Raw genomic sequence first — 27196 nt, 5'->3', positions numbered from 1 at the left:
ACACGAGGCAAGGTTCAATGCGTACCATCAGCTGAAAGGAGACTAGACTAGCAAATGGCGTCATCTTAAAGAAAAATTTAACTCTGTAACTGTGCCGGGTACACTTAAACGTGAAGTGATGGCAGCACTTACAATGGACATCAGGGACATCTGTCACTACAGAATATGTCGAAGATCAAACAACGGATGCAACCCGTTATTTTGAATTCTTCAAAAGACTCATGAACCGTTAGCATGGCGATCGGAAGCACGTAATCTGATTTCCTGATGACAACGATTCTGACAACGAATATATATCGTTTCGATCGAGCAAAGATATATCGACGCTCATTATCAATTTCTTCGTTTTTCCGATTCGAGTTCCGCGTGATTTCGGGATTCTCCACGTCTTAAACAGGGCAACAGGCAAGCCAGCATATCCCGCTATCAACTTACTTTGAGAAATCATAAATGAAGCAATGGTATACGGATAATACAAATATGGATGTTCAGAAGCTGCCAGGGCTATGGGATAACCGTCTAAAGGTATTTATAACACATACTAAAAAAGCGTATCTTTAGCGAAACTAGTTAAGAAATTATTTAATTTCGAAGTCTGCTGAGTCCGCTTGCAACAGCCTGATATTTATTACACTCGTAAGGCGTGTAGCTTTAAAAGTCCTCAAAACAAAATGGTCGATTGGATCTTGGCTGTCGGGCCGATTGGTCTTGTGCAACTTGCTTTTCATAGACCGAACCGTTGTTTGCTAAACGTATTTAGGCTGAAAAATGCATGCTTATAATATTCGTGCCGATAACATCAATAGCCTGTGCTTACATTCGGGTGACATCTTTTCCCAGTTTTATCAGTTAGCACGTTTTACGCTATCTGTTAGTTATATAGTTGATTTGATCCGCGAGTCCAATGTACTGAGTGATCGCTACTGATCAGATCTACACGGTGCTATGGATGATGACTGTTCCACTTGTTTTTTTGATTCGGATTAGGCCGGCCCGTCGAGATGACCCCCCACAGATTAAACCTGACGTCATTTCGACGTGATCGTACATGGTACTGATGCAGCTGCGAGTTCCAAGGACTAGCCTTCTTGCTAGCAGTTGGCATGTCGAAATTGTAGGCGTACTAATATGGAGAGGAACAGTTGCTCCAATCGTCAGGAATGAGACAGGATCAGAAGTTCAAAGTGGTCGACAGTGACCATTGCTCGACTGATTAAGGAGCGACGCCTACCGCTTCATTTATCAGAATGTAGCTGTTTTTATTCGGGGAAGTAAACCAGATCAATTAGATAGCTTCCAATACGTTCATGAAGTGGTCTACTCTATGTACAGGTGTATGGTCGGTAATCCGCTATGAAAAGTGGTGACACCTTCTTGTAAGCCACTCCGGCCAAATCTCACGTTTTCAGATAACATCAATCATGGATAAATAAACCAATATTGCACCTTCAAATCTCGTTCCCCGCCAGAGTCAACAGAGCTACACACGTCACCGAAGATCGATAGATCGCTCGAGTATAAACGTTTTACACTTACCTGTAGTAGAAAACGAATCGATACCTCTTCTGTTCTTTTCCTTATTTATTATTCTCCCGTCTTGTCTTTGAATAGATAATTTTTGTACGTTACACTGTTCTGTCTTGAAGCGTCTCTTCTTCTCTGAGATACAGGCTATTGCAATGCCGGACGTGTCCCGGACACCAGACTGAATCTGAAGTAAATATCTGCACCTATCATTGGACTTGCATACTCGTCCACCTGCTAGCAAAAGCTGGCCACTGTGCAACCTTGACAATTACCGGCCGGACTTCGGCTGCCATTAACATCAAAATCGTCGCCGTCGGTCACTGCCAGCAAAATGTCGACAATCCACGATGACAACATGACGAAAACACGTCCGGCTATCTTTCCGTCTGTTCTGTTCACCGCTCTTCTTCAATCAGTTCAGTAATGTTATGATAAATATTCTCATTACATAGTTGGATCGTTGTGCTCTAATTATTGCAGTTACTACGTTAGAAACGTAAGTAGACCCTGGTAGCACTGGGAACCACGGCAGTCACAGACCAAGAGGCGGTTCTATTTCAACATAATTATACGTGTTACTGCTAGTATTTATAAGTATTATTATCATCTGTATATGGTATACAATTCGACTTGATAAACCAAAAAACTGCAGTGAGAATGTCGTCTTCCATTCTCTAATCTGTATTGCCACGGATGTATAGCCTAGGAAAAACAGCGAACGGCCTAGGTCTTGCTGCAAGACACCATTAACATGGTTGACAGGAAAACTCAATGTGTGTATATATGCATCAAGTGTGATGCAATGACAACTTTTCGTATACGGCTAAATTTCTAATAGCTCTAGAGAATCAAAGTGTGATTATTTGTCTTCGCCTCTTTTTCCCCTAATCGTGGCGTAACCTTTTTTGCTCTTTGTGATAGAATGCGCTCGGTGAACGCCGTCGGTCCAACGGCCACGGTGATTCGCTCGCGGACGTCTATGGCCAGCTGCCATTTTATGACGATTATTATTCTAATTATGATATAGGTAAAGATGCGAAAGCTAGCCCCATGTACCCATCCAAATGTATAGAGGTAACTCCGGTTCCGAGGGTGAAATCAACACGGCTATATATTAGACTTTACAAGGGTCATAGCGGCATTTACATAATACTTAACTTTCCAGCTGTGGATTACTGCTGATAGGGTACATCGAGGCCTATATTTTCGCGTCCGATCGCTACGAAGGTCGAAGATACAGGAGGATACGTCTTCTTTATTCTTAGATCTATTGCCGATCCCTTGCATGCATGCCTATTGTCGGTATTACGCAGCCTATACAATCTATATGTATGTTACACGCAGCACGGAACGGTGAAAAAGAACACTTTTTACAACATCTTCCTATGTGCTTCTAATTAACATTAACGGAGCAGATGACCAGCGCCCTCTTTTATACACATACACACACGGACATACATGTATATAGAGAGAGCTGAACAAGCAATATCTCTCAATGTAAACAGTAGCAGTCGTTAAGTGCGCACTGCACAATATGCATCTTCCCCAGATCTTCTTATAGCGTCAAACTCTTTTTCAGCAAAAGATTATGGCTAAACAGTGCTCTATCACTGTGTCTGAAGCATCTTATGTGGTGGATGACGCAGACGTTCGCCTATGGGCGGCTGGCAACATGGCGCCGTCATCCGAACAGCATGAGGCCGGTTTTTGTCTCCTCTCCGTTTGTTGCCGACCCCCTTGTTTTTTGATCCGGCGGTTACGCACGCGATTGCTCAAGTCGTTCAGAAAGTTCGTCTGGTCTGATACGCTGCTGTGTTCGACTTGCCATCAGACAGCCACTGGCCTATCAGCATTACCGACTCATCACATTATCGTGATTGAGATAATGATGGTCAGAAAAAAAGCCGAAGGCGATGAGAAGGAAGGGCACATCCATCAGTTGAACAGCTCCAGCTTCAGAAAATCACAGAATACCACAGAGATACGCACGCACACAAGCACAGACACACATAAATTTGCCGTCGCTTGTCTGTCATTCTTTACTAACGTCGCGGCTATCCATTTCGATGACGGCAGCCTTGTTGTAAATCAGCATCCACTAGATTCTAGCCAAGTTAGTGACCGGAAGCCAACTAGTTACCTATTTAGAGAGAAATGCGTGTGCAAAAATGGCGTTTTGACGTTCCGACGACCAATGGCACTTGAATTAAATGTCAATTTGTTGAGTTTTCATCGGGGGAAAATTCTATGGTGTGATAGGGAATGTCAATTAGAACGCAGGTGATAATTGCCATACAAAACGAGTTGTAAAATCGTACTGATAGCAGAAGCAATAGGGATTCGGTTGTGATAATAGCAGATAAATAGTGATAATCGTTAGTTTATATAGCGTGTTAATAGCGAATTTCAATCGATGATTGAATTGGCTTGATTGGTAAAAGACTGATCCATATATATGGCTAAACGTTTCAGGTCTTATCGCATCATTGTCTATCAGTGCACGGAAGCGACATGATTGGAGATTATATCTATCCCATTACTAATACACTTTCTTAGGTTATCTCAGCTCACATAATTTCTATGATTGTTTCATTTTTAGATAAGTAAGAGTACGGTGCTATCATTGTTTTCCTTCGTTCTTTCGATCAGTGTCTTATTACTGATAATAATAATAATAATAACAATGAGAGACCGTACAGTAAACAATAGCGATCATTCGCCGGTAATTAAGCTAAAACGGATTTTCTAAAAAACGCAGTAAAATTTCGGATTGTTTTGTGATCTAATTTCGTTGATTTTGTTAATAACTGTCGTATGATAAAACGCTGTTTTTGCTGAAAGTTTCCATCGGTACGGTCGCATGCACTTCTGCGCTAGTCTAGAGTCTATTGAAATATGGAGGCTTTATGGTGGCGCCACTCGCATCTTTTGGCCATCACAAAGTGCATGTACCTCGTGTATGTACATGCGCTTGGGTTCTTTCACGTTCTTCAATTAAGTGTGTTCCACCAGTTTCGTCTTTCTTTACTTCATTATAATCAAGATTGTTTTAGTTTGAAAAGATACAAATTGTTGAATGGACGGGGGAAAGTACGAAACGCCCAAGTGCTTGGGTCTTCGTTCACTAACATTTGACCCATTTAGAAGAATCGAAAACTTTATTTATTGAGTTGATTTTACAATATATATATATAGAACCAATAAGCTATATATATATATATATATATACATATATGTATATAGCTTATTGGTCAATGGTAAATTAAAATGTTATCGACGCGGGAATTTTTTATTACTTTCGAATCCGTTTACGAGCGTTTGTCAATCTAAATTTATCTACAATTTTGCTGACCTTAAGAAAACGATTCAGTCTGCACTCGCACATAAGTGCCTCTAAACTTATCGTGCCTCAAAGATCAGTGGCTAAAAAAATCAAATTGGGAAGTTAGTGAAAAGTACCACAAGCGTATATCACAGACATAAACGTATGAAACTCCACATGCAGATAGCTGGATACTATTAAAATTGTTGTTTGCGGAATGTGTTGAATGCGGAATGACATACAGACAACTATTGAATCTCTTTTAAAAGCGCCGTGTTCACTCGCATGACGATAGTAGCGGTTCTAACTAGAAAAATAAGAATCAGTATGTCAGAGCAGAGAGCCGCGTTGTTCTGACTGGCTGGAGAATGGGTTTTGGGCCGTTTATTATGAATGGACCAACTCTTATGTAGCGGCACTGTAGGAGATTTAAACAGTTCCAATCAGTAGGACCAGCGGTTAAAAGTCCCTATCCAGAATCGAACCGGAACGCGATATGAACACCGCTATGCTAAGAGCAGGTAATCTGGATGCGTGTATGTCATGTACGTGGCTATGGCAGGAGCTGTCGAGATACTTTGAAATTGCCTTCGTCGTCCAGTGGAAAAACATTAGATGCCATCAGCCTCTTCTCTAACATCATTTGCGCTCCAAGAGTCTTTCATAAGAGTTGTCGAAAGCTATCAATCCTGCTTTATAATGTGCCCGTAGCGGGTATAAAAGCTTGACAGGTAATCATAAGAATTTTCGTTTACAAACCTCTAATAAACTCCGTAAAATCCTGCTAGACCGTATCATTATTTTAGTCAAGTTCAGGTTCACTTTAGAGCACTCGTGAATTGTCGCGGGTGAACTAGCCTCTCAAATAATTTCGTCTCAATCAAAAAATGTTGTCTATTTTTTCCTATTTCAACCATTCGAGCTCAGCAGTATTCGTTCCCTTTGAAGTTATCGACTGTACTGGTGGTCGGTGAGTTTAGGATCGAATCAGAGATTAGACCGAGATCTTGTTGCCAATGTCATCATCGTTTTAGACATCTTTCCCTCTGGGCCAGTGAATAATAATGGCGATGCAAATCCGGCATGAAGACACAGATACCTAAACAGATAGCAGATGTAGGTAGACAGATTCGGTCATTGGATATGCGCCACGCTTTGAAGCATCAAAAACAAATCCATTTTTCGTCGATCAAATTGATATAGTCGTAGCAATAGGCATACTTTTGGAGCTAGCACGCTGTAGGGCTATTTACCACTGTGAAACTACCCCGTACCGTCAACAGCAGCAGTGACATAAGTGCCACAAGTAGCGGCGTTCGAACAGATGATGCAACGTCTCGAAATAGCGATCTAATGAAACGCCAGAAATAATAACACTTAACTTTAGAACACCTGTAGAAAAAAAGATGCCACCGGGGGCATCGTGACGCTTCTGTTTTTTGTTGCAGCAGATACTCTATTCTAATACAATAATAAGTTGCAAACGTTTCTTTTTTCGGTCGGCTCTCCGCCAAACTTAACCAAGTTATAACTATAATTAATTCTATTAGCGATCATAGGGAGTCGAGGCCACTGATTGCTAAATTGTTATTAAGCACAGAAGACAAGCAGCAACAAATATGATAAAGTAATAAACGGGAAAATTTATAACCTTTATTACCATGAACCTTATGGCCTTACGGTCGTACGGTCGATATGCCTAAAATACTATGTTAACAAGCCTTGATGACATATCTAGTAGCTTGAACTGGGGAAGTTCCATAGTGGTTAAAGTCAATTTATATTAACCAACGTACGAAAAGCAATGTCACCACCCCAATAAGACGCCGACGAAACGAAAATACACTATCGATCGCGAACCACGGCAGAACCCCACGCGTTCGCGCGTGAAAGGAGTTTGCAGCAAAACACACGCATCTCAAAAGTTCTGCTCTGATCCCTCACTCTCGCTGACATTCACCAAACGACTGAAGGCAAACTATACCCATCTGGACGAAAGAATGACCGGGTGTGATCGTTGCGAGAGGCCTCGATCGTCGCCGTCGGCGGCTTGAAATGTTTCGGCTAAATGAGAAATGCTTTTTCGCACTTATTTCTGCATTTTAGCAAGTTCGTCCGTTTCTCCTACGAGCCCTTTCGATACGCAGCAATACCGACGCTGCTTGTCAAGCTAATTTGCGCCTCCACATCGTTACTCTTTTCTTGCACTGCATCAGCGCTATCAGGACGGCGTTTGCTTTGCTATCTTCCGGTCGCTACGCTGTTATCTACGACAACTTTAACTGCTGCCGCAGAGTGATCCTTACCAAAGCCACTTTTCGTTTTCAGTATGGTCTAGCTGTTAATGCTGTGTTGTGCATTTTGCGTGCACGTGGTCAGTCTCTGACCCGGCAGGACGCTTTTTACCAATGCCGTCTTCATGGCAATCATCTTCGTCGCGACTGTTCTTTCCATTATCATTTCCTCCGTCTGTGTCTGTTTCTATCCATTTCGCTGGGCATTGGTCGGTGTTAAACAGATTTCATCGGTGCACACCTCGCGGCCTGCGCGGACAGCGGACTGATCCGACAAACAACAACAGTAATGACAGAGAAGAATTGTGAGAATGCATGGAATTCCCTAAGCCGTTGAGAGCTTTGGTAAGCAACTAAGGAGAGGGTGGTGGAGTGTAGAGATGACCGGGTCAGAAGCTGGGTAGAATTGGATACACATCCTACGGACAAGGAATAAGGCACCGACGAAAATTTGGGATTCTCGCCACTCAGTGTGTTCGTCCCTGAAAAAAATAGCAAGTTATCGCTAACTGAAGCGGGTGGCGTGCTAAATTTGATGGGATAGGGGACAACAGGGACAAGGAAAATGGGAGCGATCAAGAAGATGATCGATTTGTATCTGTTAGGTAGACGTAATATCACGTTAGGATAGCCAGTACAGAACGACTTGCCTAGAGTCACTGAGTAATACGGGTAAGCCTTGAAGCAAAGAAGTCAAGAACAAGCCAATCAGCAAGACTGCTCTCGTGGAATTTGTCTAGTCATTGGATACCAAAATTATAATTTTTCGCTTAAACTAGGAGACAAAAAAATGTAAAAAAAATTCGGGCAAATAGTGGTAATACTTCTTATTGGTGAAAGTGCTATCATGAGACAAATTCACGAGGCTGATCGCCAGGTGCAGCTGGCGATACGTAGGCACATCAGGCAGAGAAGTGCAACGAACAAGAAAGTTACAACAGAGAAAATAGATTACAAATATTGTAAAAATAGTAGGCAGGGAAATTGACAACAATGATTTACAAACAGTGGAATTATATTAACACTTCATCTTGAATATTTTTACCATATACCGAAATACTACGTGGAGATCTTGAAGCGAGTCAATAGAAGCCGATACTGGAGAGGTCAAGCAGTTCAAATTAAGGTTCAGCGAAACAATGGTTGGCCTTGTAGAACACTGACAGTAGATCTGACCGTTACATCCGCCAAGCTCCGATACCGCTGTTCGTCCCACTGAGGAGCTTTCTTAAGATCTGTGAGAGCTAAATGTCTTTGTACGTCGTTGAGTTCCTTAAACCTGATTCAGGTGTTTAGCAATTTTTGTTGTTTGATCTTACAAAAATAACTGATCATTCAAGAAGTATACTTCATTCAAATAACTAGTGATTATGTGTATACATCTGCAGTCTTTCCCTTTTGCTGAGGGGCAGATTATACACAGAGTCGTACTTTAATCGACCTGGCCTTGGCGTTGTACTAGGACGTTCACGTAAATATGCGTTAAACTAAACATGTACGAGTCTTCATCTAGTTCGAAGTCCATCAATCGACTAAGCTAAGAATGGTGCTTGCCAGCATTACAGACAATCACCAAATATATTTTAACTGAAAAATTCTATAGATAAAACGACTAGAAAATGCTAGTTGCGCACGCCACAGTCGTACAAATATTTTGTTTGGACGACACGGCTCGAATTCTGTACCCCGAACGATCCCCTTAAACCACTTCATTTCACATTTGATCGACAATTGAGTCACCTATGCCCATTTCGATCAATTGATTGAGCAGACGAATCAAAATATAAAACAATAGCAGAAAATAGCAACTCGGCTGATAGTGGCGACAACAAAGGTGATCTAAAAGATACAACCCTCCTTTCCAACCGCGGATAACTTGTTTTTTTAGTGGTGACATCGAGAGTAGCTGCTATGAGGTCAAACGACGTTTCTAACTTTTTATCCATATTCAGATTGTTTTCGTGGCTCTAAACGTATTGTTAAGCGCTACGAATTCGTCTGCTGCCAGAACTGGGTGGCTCATCCCTGAAAACAGAGACTTCGTCTGCTCGGATCATACGCGCTAAGTATATACTCCTTTCCCTTTTTCCCCTACGCACGACTGAAGAAAGTTATCTTTTCCTTGCAACATCGCTGACAGCCATCCCCCGTCTATGGCCAGTAGGCCCGACATTAGCTCAAATTAAAACTTGAGTCATCTAGACAGTGAGAACTGAAATATGCGAAATCGCGTTCAGCCAGAAAAAAGTTTTTGTTGTAACGCCACAAAGCATTTATTTGTGTCGATGGGATCCGTGACCCGACATTAACCCTTCTCTTTACCACCATCGGTGATCATTGCTTTGTTGCTAAGCTATTGCTTTGATGGTTGTTTTCGAATATTGTCATCAAGTCTAGCCTGCACTTTCAAGCACATCTAATAAGATGGCCGTTTCATCGTTTCTCATACAGTACCACGATAGGCCGCTGGCTAGCAGTTCACTTTGCTCCTGTTCATACCCAATGCACTGTTTTGACGAATATGATCATGGCGCTCTAGGGATAAGGGCCAAACAGCAGCAAAAACAATGTCAAGTGTTTTCCGAAAAGAGACGACGGGGTGATAGCTTTGCTTGCCTATTACCTCATCAATACCCGTTCTGGAAGTTATACTGAATATAGATCTGGAAGCTTTGGAACGAAAGTACACAGTTAAGAAACACTGTATGAGCAAATTACGATTAAAAAAAAAAAGTATTACCTTTAATAAGACTAGCAATGTTAGGCCTGCCGGTATTGATGGTAGCGTTTGTTTCACAACTAGCGACTAGCTGCATTTGTAGAAATTTTTCCTTTAGAAAACATAAACGAAATGTATATGCTTATGGAACTCGGTCGGTGCTGCTTACGGAGGCTGGACACAGACACTGCTGCTCTGGTAGATGGGGATCTCCGACAGCGTTAAATCTTTATTATTCGCTCGTGGAGGATTCGTAGCGACTGATTTGGTGTTCTTGAGAGCGCTATATTATGGAACAGAACAGCTCACCTACAGTTTTTGGCTTGGCATACAACAGAAAACAGCTACTGACGTGACTCGGCATAATTCATTCGTTATCTTCTCTCTAGCACAACATCAAACAAAAAAAAAAAAAAAAAAAACGAGAAGTTGGACGTTCGTTCAACCGCCGGTAATTCTGAACTGTCTAACATAGGGCGCTTCAGGCTAGCCCTGTTTAAGCTACCTAGCGTAGAGCGAGATCTTCTGCCGTCTATCCAGCTGTGCTAAGCAAGCAGCGACTAATAAATAAGCGGACACAGACAAATAGCTGATATATAGTGGTTTTCTACAAGACGGCTATTGCCGGTTGACAAGTTCGTAAACTTGTACCTCTACCGCTCAACAAATCAAAGTGAATACGCGTGTGTCTGTGTATATATAATAGAAACGTCGATCTCAGGAAGATCATAAAATAGAGCTCTAAAATTGTACGGTTGTTCAAGTCATCTGTCTACACCCGATCCATTCTGGCCGCGGCTAGAGTTAGTTCTGTAGCTCATGCAGGGCTGTCTTCTATGGATCACCTTGTGAATAAGTGAACGACACCTCGTCCCGCCCCGACGTATGATTACAGGATTGCGCGTTATAGGTGCATAGTACTTTCCTTTTCGCGCCGTTAGGAACTTGTGTGTTGTGAACTTATCGCAATCACAGTCATACTCTTATTTTTTAAAGGTGTCTTTGTTGTACTTGGTCCGCGTGCATAGATGATAACATTAACAATGTTATCTAGGAGAAACAATGTTACGCAATCAGGCTCGCCGATAACGAGTTCAATCGATGCGGCCGCATGTGGTCAAAACAATCCAGAAGCAAAAGGACCAATAAAAATACATATGGATTATTCAACAACCCGCCCACTCGATTACTCGGTTAAGATTCGTTACTAAGTTACTAGCCTGTCCCTACTTCCGGGGATTTATTCTAACGAACTAAGTTATACGAACCAAATAAGGCCGATGTTGTATAAAAATCATAGCACTCGAGCTATCGTAGTATTTCGTATTGGTCAACGCGACTGGCAATGATCAGCAGCGTCAGCGTCAGCGTCAATGCAAACGACTGTGGCAAAAACATTTTGTGGGACGACGAACCTAGGCAGACAGAAAAACAAATACGAGACGCAACCAAACGCGTGATGATTAGCTGACGAAATGGAAAGACTTTTGTCAGTCTTGGACTGTTTCGACTGGTTCGTTATTGTACTTACTTAGCCAAACTGACGTATGTAAATGTCCGGACGAGGCACGCAGTAGATTCAACTTCGTACCACATTCGTACCACTACAACCTCATTAGATAAACACAGTAATGAGTGTTTGCAATAGTATGTTCTGTCAAGAATATTTCAAGCTGGGTGCTTCACTTTGCTCTAGCTAACTAACTCAGCATTGAAGTACCGGAAGTGAGTTACACGAATCCATAGCCTTTATTTATTGCCCCGCTTAAATTGTTTAATAAACGAATGCTACATACATAGGTGCTATCGTAGGTTGCTACGGGCCAATAAAATAAGGTTTTCTATATATATATATATATACGCGCAACGGGAAAGGCGCATCGTTTATTAAGACAGATCGAGCCAAGGAACCGCTTTTCTTCTATTGATAAGAAGGGTTTTTTTTTTTTTCTATTTGATTCTGTGTGCCTATCTTCTCGACTAATTATTGTGAAGATATATCCAATATTGCTATTATCATTAGAGCTACAATCGGCATTCTGATCCTTTAGTGTTGATGTTGTCATCGTTGTTATCACAATAGGCACGTGGCAGTAATTACCACCAACCGGCCGCTGACAAATAAACACCGAATCATTTTGATAATAAATAGATCAAAATTGTCGAATGAACGGTAATATGTGCCACTAATTAGTAAGCCAACAACCATGACTGGCAATAATCAGGCGCACTGGAAAGATTGTGAAGATTTGTCCTTTGTACCTGCGGCGCGGTTAGTACCTTCTGATCGTAATGACTACGATGATATTCTAGAATAGAGATAATCTAACTTTCTCATAAGAGTATTAGCGAACTGCTAATGATGAACGATGTCATTTTTACTGGTACTTCGTACTGTTGCATAGTGGGATCGACAGCCCTGACTTAACGCCGGTTAGAGTAAGTGTTCTTTCACATCTTATGGCAACATGAAATAAAAGCAAGGATGCCCGCGGGCAACAAGTATCAAATGTAGATTCTTGTTTGTATCACGCAAATTTCTGTGGATTTCAATAGCCGTCACGGGCTCAGTGTGGCTTAGTAGCATACTGATCTTAACTCGACTGTTAGGCAACTTCGGACGCTAACCCATAGGAGACGACAATATCTGGCGAGCTGCAGAACCCTCAAAAACGGATGGTCCAATTAGCAAATCTAATTAAAGTATACGTTTGCAAAATCGCCACTAGTCGTATATAATTATACTTATTGGGGCCACACATATAATTAATAACACACTCTTCGAGGCACATAGAGCTTTAGGTGACTTTGTTCGAAGGCCGGGGTCGTAATAAATATTGCGGCTGCCGCTAGCGCCTCGAAAATTGAAAACACGTCGTTTCGGATAATCGTGCAAAGATAAAAATAAGCGTAGCACTTCTATCTCCGTCGCGTTTCTTTTTGTGTTTTCTGTTACTTCACACGTGGAGCAGCAGAACAAAAAGCGGACGGAAGACAAAAAGATACACCTAAACGTTAGCAAAAATTCATTGTCACGGCGAGGCGGTCTACGCTTTAAGGATACGGATTATCACAGTCACGCCATCTGTTGCAGCTCAACATCGGATCACGCCTTCAATAGATCGTCGGGTCACGCAGACCTATTGTGCATCTGGTCATTTTTGTTTATTTATTTATTTTGTTGGAGTTGTGCCTGCCGGCAACGCCTTCCCCACGATTGTCCGGAATTAATTGGGTCTATCGCACTGATTCTGGTACCACCGTGTCAACCGAAGAGTCAGTAGAGATTTAGATGGACGATCAATATGCATGCACTCGTGTGAAGACGATTTAGTCACTTCAACGAGTTTCGCGTATGTAGAAAACCGAATGTCGTGTGCAGTACGCATCTGTAGCTTTTTACCATTACCGTCGACTGATTCTTGCCGCCGTACAATTAGTACGTGACCGTTGTGAGCAGCGTATAAACAATAACAACAGAAATACAAACGTACGATCAACGTACATAATCAGAAAAAATACACCTCTGTTCGTCTGTATGCACTGCACTATCTGAATTTCGACCCCGAACTAATTACGCGAAACATACAGAATGCCAATTTCAATCTAGATGCAAAAATACTAAGTCACTGAGGGCACAGATTGCAAGTGCTATACATGAGTGCAACTGAGGACGTGTAGACACGCTTATGGCTTCCTCTAAAGACGAACTAAGCCATCTTAAGTAACCTATCTTTCCAGCGATTTCGCTAAACTTGCTCCCTGAAACGGCCGAACGGTTAATAGCTACCCACTATAATAGTCGCAATTTGATTATTACCCCAATTTTGGTGTTCGTAGTCTCCAAACTCATCGGTACTTATAATCCCTATATGCAGTACACCTCTGTAGTAATCTCATGTTAAAGTGTTAGGACCACTTGTCTAAGACCTCTTGCGTCTATTCGAGAGCTGCCATTTATGTTTGTACATCTATTATGACCGTTTCGGCTTTAATAAGGTCGAGCATAAACGTGCTACATTAGTCTATGAGTCAGGCCTTTCTTTCTGTCACACACCGAAAAAGGATCCCTTTTTCGGTGTCTGACAGAATTGTTGGCAAGGCCAAAGACGAAGTGACCACAACCGGAACGTCATAACCTCGTTGGGTCAGCAATGTTATTCGACCTGCTCAAAACGCAAGCAACCTTGGAAATGAAGAAGTAGTTCTTTTGCCTGACATTTAGTAATAATGTCGATTAGCATTGTTAGACAATGACCGATTTCCAGCGTCGAGTTTTAGAGGTTTTTTGCATACACACTGCATCTGAAAACTAGTTAAACAGCCAGATGTATGCATATACCTTGTTCTGCATAAAAAGTACTTTACAACAAGACTTGATGGAATAACACAGCGGTAGCTGATCATATGGTAGCATCATAATAGTAGTAACGTTTCAATTTCCCTGAACCACCGAAGGAATAGACTCTAGGAGGACTATAAACGGGTTTTTAAAACTCCTTTTTAAACTTAGCAAATTCTTTGAATAGAGCTTGTTAATTACGTAAGCAATAGCACACATTTGGGCTGCTGCTACTGCTGGCCACCTGGTGTTGCTTGCGTACCAAAGGGGCCTTAGATTGTCATGTCCCAACATAAAGGCCGATAGTCTATAATACGCATAGGTTATGGGCGTTAGTAAGCGATGTTCTATTTAGTCTGAACTGATCAAACAGCCATCAATTCAATTGTATCGACCACGAAATAGCTGAATGACTCTCGTCTTAACCTGCTATCCTGGACCAACTTAATTAGGCTGGCGACATGACGTCTCCATAGATCCATAAACATATCTACTCAGACAAAAGACACTGATTAAGCCTTTTGCTAATGAAAAATGTGAAACGATCTAAGACTGCTCAAGTCGAGTGCTAGATTTTTAAATACTGTGTAAGTGCACGAACACAAGTTCCTGAGAGGAAAATCACACTTACATGAAAAACTTTTGAAAAGTTTCTCCTTAATATGCTGGTATAAAAGTATACGGTGTCGATACAACCTACATTGTTTATCGCTCAGGCTTCTATACTACCCGCATAGTTAATACCTGGAAATGAAAACTACACAATATACAATTAACGGCATTTTTTCAAACGTAAATAAAAACATAAGTGGATATGCTTTAAATAATATGTCATGTCTTCGCAAAGAACAATTTCCTTGTCATCTTATATGAAACAGGAGGTAGAATAGCGGCAATGCGGAACCGCAGAAAGGTGTCTAACAATGCCTCAACAGCTAACTGACGAACAGGTCAAAAGCTATTCGGTTGTTAACATTGTCAACCTAAGCCTACCTGCCAATGGTTTCTAAAGGGGCAACAAAACAACTGTCGCTGAGCGCTTTTTTCCATGTAACAATGGACCAGCCAACGAAACTGTCGACAGATATATGTATACATATATATATATATAGATTTGCAGAATAAAAGGCGCTTCCGTACCACAGCATCCGAAGCGGAACTGTAGTAGTTCTAGCCATGTTTAGCGTTCATCACTTCACTGTTCGTGGTAAAGGCTGGTACCGACATTGCATGTGGCCTTATCACGCTCTAAGTAGACGACGTTCTTATCTCAGCTCGCCAACTCGGTTAAATGCTTTAGGGAAACGATTTGAGAGGGAAGCAGAAATTGGCTGGCATCTTCAACCCGCATAGGTACAAACCTTGCGTAACTGGCCGCTTAAAACATCTGTAATGATCTCGTCTCATAAAACCTCATTAATAGAAAGGTATAAATGAGTTTGTTCATCTTTATTACTGTGAATGCGATGTTCAAGCTACGCGTATAAAACGAGTACTAAAAAGGAACGTCTTTGGCGATCGGATGTAGAGATGTGTTGAAGAATATTTATGTAGGATGTCGAGGATGCCTCCTCTAGTATTAGATGGAAAATTCTAACAACGACAGACTAAGTCGAATTTGTTCTAAACCATCTTAATTGTATCTTCACAAAATATTAAGTTTTGCTGCTTATCATAGGAGTAGCATTTCAGCCGATTCTATCCGTTCTTAGATTATGCTGGCTTCACAAGTCTGCTTTAGTAATATTTGCGGATAGTAAAAGCCTGCAAACGTCATCATGAATATCTATCTATCTTTTCCTTCGGTTGAGCATCCGGGGTCGATTTAAACTACCAGCTTGCTACAGGAAGGATGCCCATTCGTCGTTCAATAAATGCCCTTGCCTAATATTGGGTTTTTTCTTGTCCTTAACGTCGTTGTTGTTGTTTACTGGGGCTCCTTCATCGAACCTATTTTGGAGGCCTAACGCTGATGATGTAGACGAAAGTGCTCGATGCCATCAGCGAGCGACGGTTTGCTAATTCCCCTATAAACTTACCACTAAGTAGATACTAAGGTACATAAAAAAAACTTGAGCACAACCTGAACTCATAAGGAACACATCACCTGTATATTAGTTATTATTGTAGAGGATATTGTATATCTAGGAAGAGAGAAGGAGTAAAAAAAAGAAAAAGGAAAGAAGGATCTTAGCTATTTGACGATGCACCATGGTGGGATACATCATCGTCTTAATCTATAGCATTATGAGTCTAACTATAGGCTCTGCTTTCGTCGGAAAACTGACTGTTGATATACCCGTATAGTTCGGGTGTACCCAGGTAGTAGGGTTACCACAAGTAGAATTGGGTTGGGTTGCCGTCCAAAAGGAATCCTGCTTCCATTGACGTCGTGTAACGTAACTATATGTTATGACCTATGTGGTTTACATGTTGTCTTTAACCGTGATACATTCCGCACCCTACTTCGAGATTACTGCCTTATTATCAACACTCTGTTGTATACATCGTCGTTGTTTCTGATACCGCTCGCCAATAGAAACTAGGCCCTTCGACAGCTAATCACTTCGGTCATGCTCAGTCAAGCACTAGACTTCTCTTGTTTTTCGTCAGCTCGACCGATATGCAATACGAGTACACTCAATAAGTACACAGTGATAACGAGCGGACGAATAGATCACAATGAGCGTTAATAGTATCTCAGATCGTAAACTTACTTACGCAACGTTTCTGTGGAAGTCAACTGTGCAGTTACGGCTCGATCTAATATGTATATATAATTGATCTAAGCACATAACCGCAAGCTGCTGTGATTTGCTTTAGGAGCATTTCTCATGTTTCCTATGCAAAACAACTCATTCGTCCCGCTTTTCCCTAAGAACAAAATCGTATAGTGATATTCCGTAAACCCGAGCAAGCGTCATAGTGGTTTTCGAATTCAAACGTACCTTTACAAGCATTGTACATGAAACCAGCACCGATACAAAAATGAATCAACATTTTTTCAGTTGGAGGGTTCGTTCCATCACGTGAACCACCCAAGCTGCGTCACAGATTTCTATGCCGAAGGTCACAGACACGCCGCTGAAGCCAGACGACAGCGATGGTCACTTAGGCGTTCAAACAGAAAACGTCTTCATCAAAAAAAAATAGATAAATGTCGAACCGATTATCTCCCAGGACTAACGTCCTCTAAGCTAGCTAATATATCGTTAACAAGATAGAACCTCGAGCTTCTTCTTGTTTTCATACAATCCTAGGCGTAGCTTAATTTGATAACAGCCTGACTTCGCACAAACAAACGACTCTGCTGAATTACTGCCTTAGTTAATGGTCAATACATGGTTTATTTATTCGTGTACGGTGTCTCGCATAGCTGTGGTTAACGACTCAGAACTGAACACGCCTACAGCCTATTTCATGTTTAAGCATCATTATGAATAGCATATATAGGGGGGCTCATGGCTGGAGCTTGCTTTCCAGCGACTTCGTTCAATGGCTCGCGTACACATAAAGGCGGAGAGAGTTTATCGCCTTTTTGTTTCGTGTGCCATATAAGAAATGTACTAGGCTTTGTGGCAATAAGAAGCGGATAAGAAGATCGAGCATCATTTTGCTATTTGCTATGGGGTACTGCTTGCCCAGCAGTACGTCGACCACAGTTAACCAACATGCCGTAATTTAATCGCGGCTAATTTTGTCGGCGAAATAGAGCCTCTTTCGCTGCTGCTGCCGCCGCCGCCGCCGCTACCGCTTCTACGGCAACCTCTGGCAGTACTGCGAAAGATCGAGTGCTACCGGATAGCTAGGCTTCGTCTGCCTTTTGTATTGTTCTAAAAAAGGAACGAGCAACAAATAACATTAACGGCACTAGTCGCTCTCGCAGCAGCTGCTTCTTCCTTTTACCGGTAAACATCGGGCCATACGGCGAATAGAGGCTTTAAATTCAGTAGGCGGATCAGAGGTATTGTTGCGGTGATTACTCTAATCAGTCATATTCAGATGAGGTGACAATTCATTGTTGTTAGAAAAATACAAAGATTCAGACAAGCAGCGTCACTCGAACGTAGCAAACGCACACTCATCAGGACGCATCTTTGAAGGTAAGGACTTTTACGCTGTTTTTGTGTAACAGCTATGTAGAATGTGGGAGCGTTTTATGCAAACATAACTGCTTAAGTTGTGTTCTTTTGCAAATCTAGGCTAGCAAATCGTTAACTGTAGTTATGCCGCAGCTTTGTAATTGTTATGGGCCTTACGTATGTGTCTTAGATAGCACTTTTTAACCAAATGGTGCCGATGCCTTCCCGGTCAACACGTCACAATTTCGTTTTCGCAAATAGCTATAGTATAATGTGTAGAACACTAAATAATGGACCGTCGATCTTAGCTCTCGTGTCCCGTTCACCTTATGCAGCGATGGAAGAAATATGGTTGATTAGAAAAGTCTTTCTATAATTTTGGCCGCAATCCGCGCTTCACTGTCGATGGATTGAATTTTCATTCTGTATCCTGCACGACTCCCGCCTAGCGCTCAGTCATTCGACGCCTTATTCAATCTTTTAGAGATACTCCTGTCCGTACTCCAGAATATGTATTGGTGACCAGCGAACATCTCGAGCGAATAGGGTTCCGTGGGACGCGAATATTCCACTAGCCTTATATGTGTGCGCATATGGTCACTGTCGCACGTAGCAACCTCCGTAGTGCTGGTAGCCCCCAAACAGAAATCGGCAGTCGATCCGCATCAACATTATGATTATTGCATCTGTATTCGCTTGTCGCTTCTGTTTCTAGATTTAAATGCAACAAACGAAGTCTGCACCCACTGGATACGAAACAGTGCACACGGATCGCGTGATATCCAGCCAACATGAACAGCGGTATCAGCAAAATGAAATAACAACGGTGGAAGCATCGTCGGGATAGAAAATCTACGCCTTCGTCTTTATAGTTGGTATAACAGGCTCAACGAACATCCGGAGGAGGATAGGGACACCTATAGGTTTTCTATCATTACCATCCATACGAGGACAACATGCAGCTCTATCGTCAACGGCTAAATGAGGTGCAACGAAATGATCGAACAAATTCAGAGGTTGGACTGGTTAAACTAGTGACAGCCGTAACACGAAGCAGTGTATGTCTGCCTTGGCGCAGTGCAGCTGTCTCAGGCAAAATGCCATGTGATTTGGAGTGAAGTATACGAAGACTCATCGCATTGGACGCGACAGCCCAGTTTTACTCGGCTACTCGAAGGCATTCGTCGCATAGCCAGAACAAGTACTCCATCAGCATGACCGAAACCTCAATAGCAAAGCATGCTCGTGTCAGTATTATCGGTATGAGGTTGATCGAACTATAACAAACGCAACTGAACTCGTTTCCAGAAGTACCTCAACCCATATAATAACGCGCTAAGTCGTGCCATACTCCCAAAATACTCGGAATCTATCTAATGATCTTGTTTGTTGTTTACTGCCACCGTTACTCAACTGCAATACGTTTGTTACTGCGCTCCTTTCTTACGCTAACTTTTCCCATGAGTTATTATTTGAGTTTGGGCGCTTCCTGCTCTGGACTCGACCATTGTTTGTGATTTCATTACAACCTCGACCACGTTCACAGACTTCGGTTCATTCGGAAGCTATTCAAGCGCAACGCCCGGCTAGATAAAACGTACTAATCGACTAGAGAAAAATAGCGGCCGCATCAGCAAAGGTAATCAGCAACAACCATAGTAAAGACTACGCCAAGCAACATAAACGCAGTCGGCCACCACACAAACACTTCATGAGGACTAAAGGATCGATGAAGAAAGGCTTATGCTGTGACGGTTAGTACTGCGCCTCGCGCGAAGCAAAGAAACAGTGCGGGAACCAGCAACAGGGAAATTTCAACTACTTCGCCTTTTATTCGACATCGTAAGAGTAAGCGGCAGTGGCCCGTCGTTACCGGCTATTATCCGTGGGAGTTACGAAGCGTGGAACTAACGGCATCAAGCGAACTCGTCGCTAGAGCAGCAGCTGTTACTGCTACTATAGCAACGGTAGGAGGTTAGCAGGGAAAGTACCTCGACAGGATAGACTGTCCATGCATATGTTAGGGTTGAATAAACCTACTAGTACGTTGATCCTCTAGCAGCTAGGCGTGAAAGGACAAATTTGGGCCTAAATTAGACCGGGATTATTCGAACATAGTTAGATCTTGCTCACGATAAACTAACTATACGGTCTCAATCATTGTGAAAAGGTTTCCGTGAATACTAGGGTACACAGCCTGAATCATCGATAGTACGCGCATTTTGAGCTTTCACAATCGCTTATATTTTACCTGCAGAGGAATGTTGTATATATTGATCAAACCTGTTCATTTTATGTTTTCTGTTTAGATCAATTAGGAGCATGGCGCAGTGTTTCCGCACACATCTAACACAGGGCAAAACATCGAATAGCGCAGACGCAGAAATAAGTTCATTTAGAATCGGGGGTGGATGGTCCTGCTCAGGGTTGATACATTACATAGCCCAGAATAACTAACTCGAACCATTTCGACTGACTGTTGGGCTGAAGCGTATCATCTACCAGTTCGTGACCGAGCGAGCACATTCGTATGTTACGCGTACTAGGGGTTAAGCAGAACGGGCGACAAGCATTGACTGGCGTCCTACGGCGAAGATAGGTGCGGGCGAACACCGCTCGGTCCGTCAGCGTCGCTGTACGAGTCACCGGACCACCACTGGCAGCCATTATACGATGGGTGCACCGGCTACTTTAGCCTGAAGGGTGAAATCCCCTCCATGCACTTCATAGAAAAAGATGTCTCGGTGACTGAGTCGGATTATGACCTGTGTGTGTCATCACAGAGATGACGGCGCCCACGACGGACACCGTAAAAACAACAAGCGTCTTGAAAATATTTTGAAACACTAAGGACCGCTAGGTTTAAGATGTGTTATCGGTTGCGCTTATATTTACCGCTACCTAAACGGCGAGCAGGGGTCTGACATAGGACAGAGGTCGATATCTAGATAAAAGGGGGCCTTTACAGGGTACCAGAACGTTTAATAAAAATATCCGCCGATCTTTACCACGAACCAACGGAAACGAGTAGAAAGAGCCGCTGCAATATGTTGACATCATTCGTGGGTGCTTATGGGGCAGTTAAATGTGAAAGACCTGTTTGAAAAATCATCACAACGTGATCGAGCAGCCCGATAAGGAACGCAAACATTTCCTACCATAGGTGCACGTAAGGACAATCGGTTAGCAAACAACGCTGAAAATAGGTGGCAAGAAAAGGAAAAATATATTTCATTGGAAACTTGAGCACTCTATTAGCTCTATGACAAACTGTTATCGTACGATTTGTAAAAAAGTTTTCGTAGAATCCGAATCACAAATGTACGTGAAACATCTTCAAATTATCCAATTATATGTGTCCATGTTTCCCTAGGTAGGTGACCCGCATCTTTCGTTTCAAGAAGTTTCGTGTGAGAAGGTGACTGCACACCCATCTGCATGAGTTACCATAATGATGAATTGAATTCTGTCTCAAACTACCGTATACATGCCAACTCTGCCACAACATGTGGGACTCTATAGTAGATAATAAACTTGAAGCAGCATATTCAAGAAGACCACAAACGAATGTCGCGCCTTCCTGGCGTCAATCCATAGCCGTTACTGCGCATGCCGATACCTTCTAATCGTGCGTCTTTCCCAGAGAAGCGGCCCCGCCGTCATACGCCCCGTTCGTTTACCGTAGCTAGAAGCGTATTAGCTGAACGAAAAAGGGCTGCTCACCAGGTTTGGCCACTAAAAGGTTTGCCTCCTCCTTGCCGGTTACTCACACGACAGTTCTTTTCGAAGTTGGTGAGATGCCGGCTAGGCTGTACACAGTTACGTGTGCATAATGACACGCCGGCTTGGCTGGAGCCACATATGGGACTAGCAAATGCACTCAAGCTCCTCATGTCGTAGTCGCAGTGATGGCGTGTGTCAGTGAATCATCACATGGCTTGCAAGGCATTCTTATGCTGACGGAAGGGATGCGACTAGATGTCACGCAATTAAATGATTGCATTTATCTATACACTTCGAGAAAAATCGCATTTACGTGTCTTCAAGCCCAGAGGAGAAAACAGACATTGGCTGGCTAATCTGTTCTCCTATAGACTTGACCACCATGATGCTGCATGAACCCACAAAAAAAGCAAACCTTAGCCTTTTCGGATCGGTGGGATTGCGGTAAGGAAAGATAACGGCGTCAGGAAACGAGCAATGGTTACTTTGATATTCCCCACCGATTAGCGGGTAGAACTCGATAACCCGGGCGAACTTGAGCATGCAACAATGACAAGAACTAAGCTTATGGCAATGTAATGGGCTCTAGTCTGAGTTTTGTTTCATTATGTAGATCCTACAATCAAGTTGTCAGATTTTCACAGATTATCTCATCCCTAAAGCCAGCTAAGTGCTGTGTTGATTTAGGATACGACCAAAACGATTTTTAACCAGCCAAGGGTAACGTTGTTGTTGTGACGGCAGTAGTAAAATCTCGAATTCCATTGCCGAAAGACACAGTTTCGTACGCTATCATGTTAACATCGGACACGCCGTCAAATTTGTGCAGACACTTGTCGGTATATACACGTATACACAAACTAATCACGCCTGGAAAAACACCGAACACGCGGTTATTTTGATTAAATCCAGTTCTGCCCGTTTGCCTGTCTCATCCGGCCCGTTACCCTATGCGAGGGCGACAGCGAAGCAGTGAAAAAAATCAAGTGGTTAGGTCGAACCAAAAGACACTGAACACCTTTATATTATGACTATTGTTAGATATATGTTGTATTCATCTTATGCACACCGTGACGGTAGCGACAGAGCAAACCGTCGTAGTGCCACTGCTGAGACGAATGGCAAACGCTGCGGAATCGCTATAGGGTGTAAGGCTGGCCGGCCAATCTGTCCTTTTGCTTTGCGTATCCAAGGTCAAGAAGGACGGCTGAACGTCGCTAGGAATACTTCGCAGTGGGTTGAATAGTTTATAATATTTATAGCCAAGCAGAGCACCCGTTTTCGCTAGACGTCACCGTATCGACGTCGCCGCCACCGTCGTTTCAAGGTCGCCATTTTCCAGACAGCGGATATATGTGTCTACGTATGAGTGTCTATGTGTATGTTTACAATGCTACTTTTCACTGCTACAAAGCTGCATTTGGTTGTTTAGAATAGAAATATCAAAGGGACAATAGCGGCAAAGCTTCGGTTGGTGTTAGTTTTGTCTGTCAGAATCGGGGACACTATTTTGACGTAGAGAATAGTGTCACCTATAGTATGAACTTGAACTTAGTGGATGTTTGAGAAAAAAGTTTTTTTCAGATAATCTTATTAAGGATTTGCTAGAAGGGTAAAGTGGTACACAAAAGATAATCGCTTAACACCATCAGAACAATAAGGCTAACAATGTAAAATTAGAGAGAACTAAAGAAGGAAGTTAGCCGTTATCGTCTACATCACACATGGACTTCTGGCTTTTATAGTAAAGAATTAAAGTGGAATTACATGAAAATTAGGAGTCTAGTGTTGAGCAATGAACTAGAGTTGACTTATACTGATGCTGTTTTTCAAGACGCTAGAAATACGGCTACTGTGTGTTGGTACTAGATTTAATTTAACGTAGATGAAAGACACTGTATATGAAGGTGCAAGCATGCCGACCAGACAAGCAGATATTATAACGCTTGACTTAGAAAGACATTTTTCAGGTAAACAGGCCTGTTGTGCCTGAACTACAATCGTTGTTCCTACTGGTCATACATAAGCAGAGGTTCGATGCGTGTTCCGTTGGTAGACATATGAATGTCGGATCAAACTGTCCGAGCGAGATTCAATCACAATTAATTTCTCATGAATTTAGATCAGCCATAAACTTGACCTTCGATTTTTACTATGCACAAAAGCTCGCTTTGTTAAGTGCATACTATCCGGAACAAAAAGAAAACCACATGATACCATTCGAGTGTTACTCAGGTTAAGACTAGTAACGGACGTCTACGAAGCCCCTTATTTGTTGCTGACACTCAACAACATAGACAACACAATCGGGTTCCCTATATCGAAGTTTGTCTGCAAAAGTAACCGGAGATATTTGACAGGCTCAATAAAATATAGAGAACGTATCTGCCTTCTATTTGTCTCCTAATAGGTTAGCATCATCCGTGCCCGCGATAGATTAGGGGTGCGATAGGAAGCATTCGCCTACTTAACGTTAAGGTCTGGGTTCGAAACTAAACGTAGCCATACGTCGTTTTATGCTGGCAAAAGCCAGCCGTCCGTATGATGACGGAATGCCTAAAGACGATACCGGATGTGAAACCCGAAACAGAGGCTGCTATCAATAAAAGGTTGTATCACGTTTTGGCCCTAATATATAGACGATAATATAGAAACTATTCGGTAGCAAAATTTCGGACATAATTGATATTAATTGATACAAGGTAAACATCGGAATGTGCTAACAGCAGCAGCAGCAGCTGCAACGATCAGACATATGCGGTACAATGGACGCGTTGACGCCTGTCGGTTTACCAATTCATCTTTCCCCCAGCTTGCATATATGAAGCTCTAACTCTTCGCAGCTCGTTCTGAAGCGGTTCTCTTATGTTGGTCGCCGGCTGTTCGCCGTCATTGGACGATACTGGACATCTTCTGCGATATATTCGAACGCCTATCGCTCGCAATGGCGGATAGATTTAGCTGTAATGCATGAACAATGATCTCATATTCAGTGGCTACGGTGAGTCATTTGAACGAAGGCAGCCTGAAGTTAGAAGGCGACTCGGACCACAAGTTATTAATGATATATTAAAGGTGGCTTTTCCAGAGAGAATAGCGTTCTGTAGCGGAAGGTAAATTTCAAGTAGATTTGACAGTTGTAGGATTACGGTTCGGTCAGCGTTTCGCTGAAGGTCCAAATACGGCTGAGGACAAAATAGAAAGCTTCTAACTAATAACATTCAACCGAATTTGACTAGCTATGTCTTCTTTAGTAGATATGCTAAGAATCGTCATTTTTCATTGGAGATTGTGTGTTATTTTAACAGATAGTACGTTTTTATTTAGTTATTGCATGGTAACTGATGATCGTAAGCAATACCTGCAGCTGGTGTATTTGTGCAGCTGAGTACGACTGAGCGAGTTTCTCCTGACGTTTAGGACGTATGCTTACAGTTACGTAATTTATCAGGGTTCATTCATCGTTCTAAGTAAGCGTAGCTATTTTGTTTCATCCGTCGAAGCTACAAGCCGTCCTCAAGAGAAGACTTCATTCAATCAACGATACGATTCCAATATACGCACACGTATATTGATGGTTCAACAGCATTATCTTTATCAGGTAAGCGTTGTAGTTTCATAGCTACGAACGCATCAATCGTGAGTTAGTAAACACAATAATGTTATAAGATAGAATGCACTATTATATAGATGTATAGTTCGGAGGAATAGTCAGCCTGCTGTAATTCAATTTCTGTTACTGGAAAAAAAAGCTGGCTTTTCTTTCCGTCTCATTCGATAGTCTCAGTATGGGAAGAACGGAAGTGACAGGGTGAAACATTTATCCTTTCTGAAAATGTCTTAACATCGCTGACATTCAGGAGCTGCTTTTTTCGATGTCGGATAGACTTCCCACAATCAGCCTGAGTATTAAAATCGACTGATGATGTTGATGCCGATCAAAAGCAAACAGACGGATGCGCCGCCTGTGAACGCGACACGGTTCAACGCGTCACCATTGCGTCGTCCGCTAGACCGTTATGGCTGTATATAGGTCAAAATAGCTGTCTTAGTAAAAAAAGTTCTATGTTGCGTGCTTTGTGACGACTCTCTGCTTACCTCTGCAAGGGAGCACTATTTATGCGAAAATTTCTGTCGATACAACGACTCAACAGTTCTTTTGTAATTATCACCAGGAGCCTGAATCCGGAACGACCAACTAGGCTGAGAGCTCGGATTTAGAAAAATCTCCGAATTAAGCTGTATATATGAAGACCCACTAAAGTCAAAATCACTATAGTTCGACGATTGGCAACCGCGACAGCAGCGTTTCTGTCAATCTAGAGAGGATATTTTCCCGTGGCATCAATCCTCTTTTTATTATTATTTATCCATTATTTAGCTCTATCGAGCTTCTGCTTTCGAAGGACACGACGGCGCTTCATTTGATTCACACGTTTCTTCTTTTGATCGCTTCTACTTTTAGAGGCGAGCGAAGGTCGACAACGACGAAAGTGGGAGTGTCGCTAATCCATCTTCTCTGTCCGCTTTACCGGATGGTGTCATTTATTTATGGATGTCACTCAATATGGAATTACAAAGTAAAGAAGAAAATCCGTTCGTCGCTTTGCTAGTTCTTGGCCTTTTCTATGATGTTAGGCGATGCTGGAAACGATGACCTCGTCAACTGAGCTAACAGATTAGTCACTTTATAGGCACACTGATTTTGGTGCTCCATTCAATACTACACATATATTATGCTTTTGTTCATGTTTTTTTTCTTTAGTCGACCTAGATGTCATGTAGAGAGCTACTATATGGCAACGGTGTTTCTGGCGTATTTTCTTTTAGATTACCCCCAGCATCCTATCGTTGCCTCATTTTGAGTTCTGTTTTTTGCTGACCACTCTAGATGGGTTATTCCTACCTCGAATATTATTCTAGGCGATATCTATGTACGTACTATTTCGAAGGTAATTTTAGCAATGGTAAAGAATAGGTGAAAATACTGAGTGAGATGTCTTCGTGTCTGCTAAAGGAGGTCCTGTTTGAGGCTGACTTACGGAGGCTGACCGGGGTATAATCTCACAATTTTAGTAGAACTGCGCGTCTTAAATCGTTTCAGCCCTATAATAATGTTAGTCATTTTTTTTTGTTATTGACTTTCTTTAACTGACACCTTCTTATATTGTCGTGTATTAATCAATA

General features: G+C 42.2%; 1 protein-coding gene and 1 long non-coding RNA gene across 13 annotated transcripts in view; one reads left to right on the top strand and one right to left on the bottom strand.

The window, feature by feature from the left end:
• Positions 1–27196, bottom strand: part of sick (sickie) — a 355991-nt gene that overhangs the window by 134535 nt on the left and 194260 nt on the right. The window lies entirely within an intron of this gene.
• Positions 17559–21850, top strand: LOC147756613 (uncharacterized). The gene is made up of 2 exons (XR_015323984.1): positions 17559–18307; positions 19002–21850. It is a non-coding gene; the product is annotated as an uncharacterized LOC147756613 (long non-coding RNA).

This window comes from Varroa destructor, unplaced genomic scaffold, assembly GCF_002443255.2.
Source record: "Varroa destructor unplaced genomic scaffold, Vdes_3.0 BEIS01000003.1, whole genome shotgun sequence".
NCBI lineage: Eukaryota > Metazoa > Arthropoda > Arachnida > Mesostigmata > Varroidae > Varroa > Varroa destructor.
The sequence above is the reverse complement of the archived record's forward strand: the minus strand, read 5'-3'. Positions and strand labels throughout refer to the sequence as shown.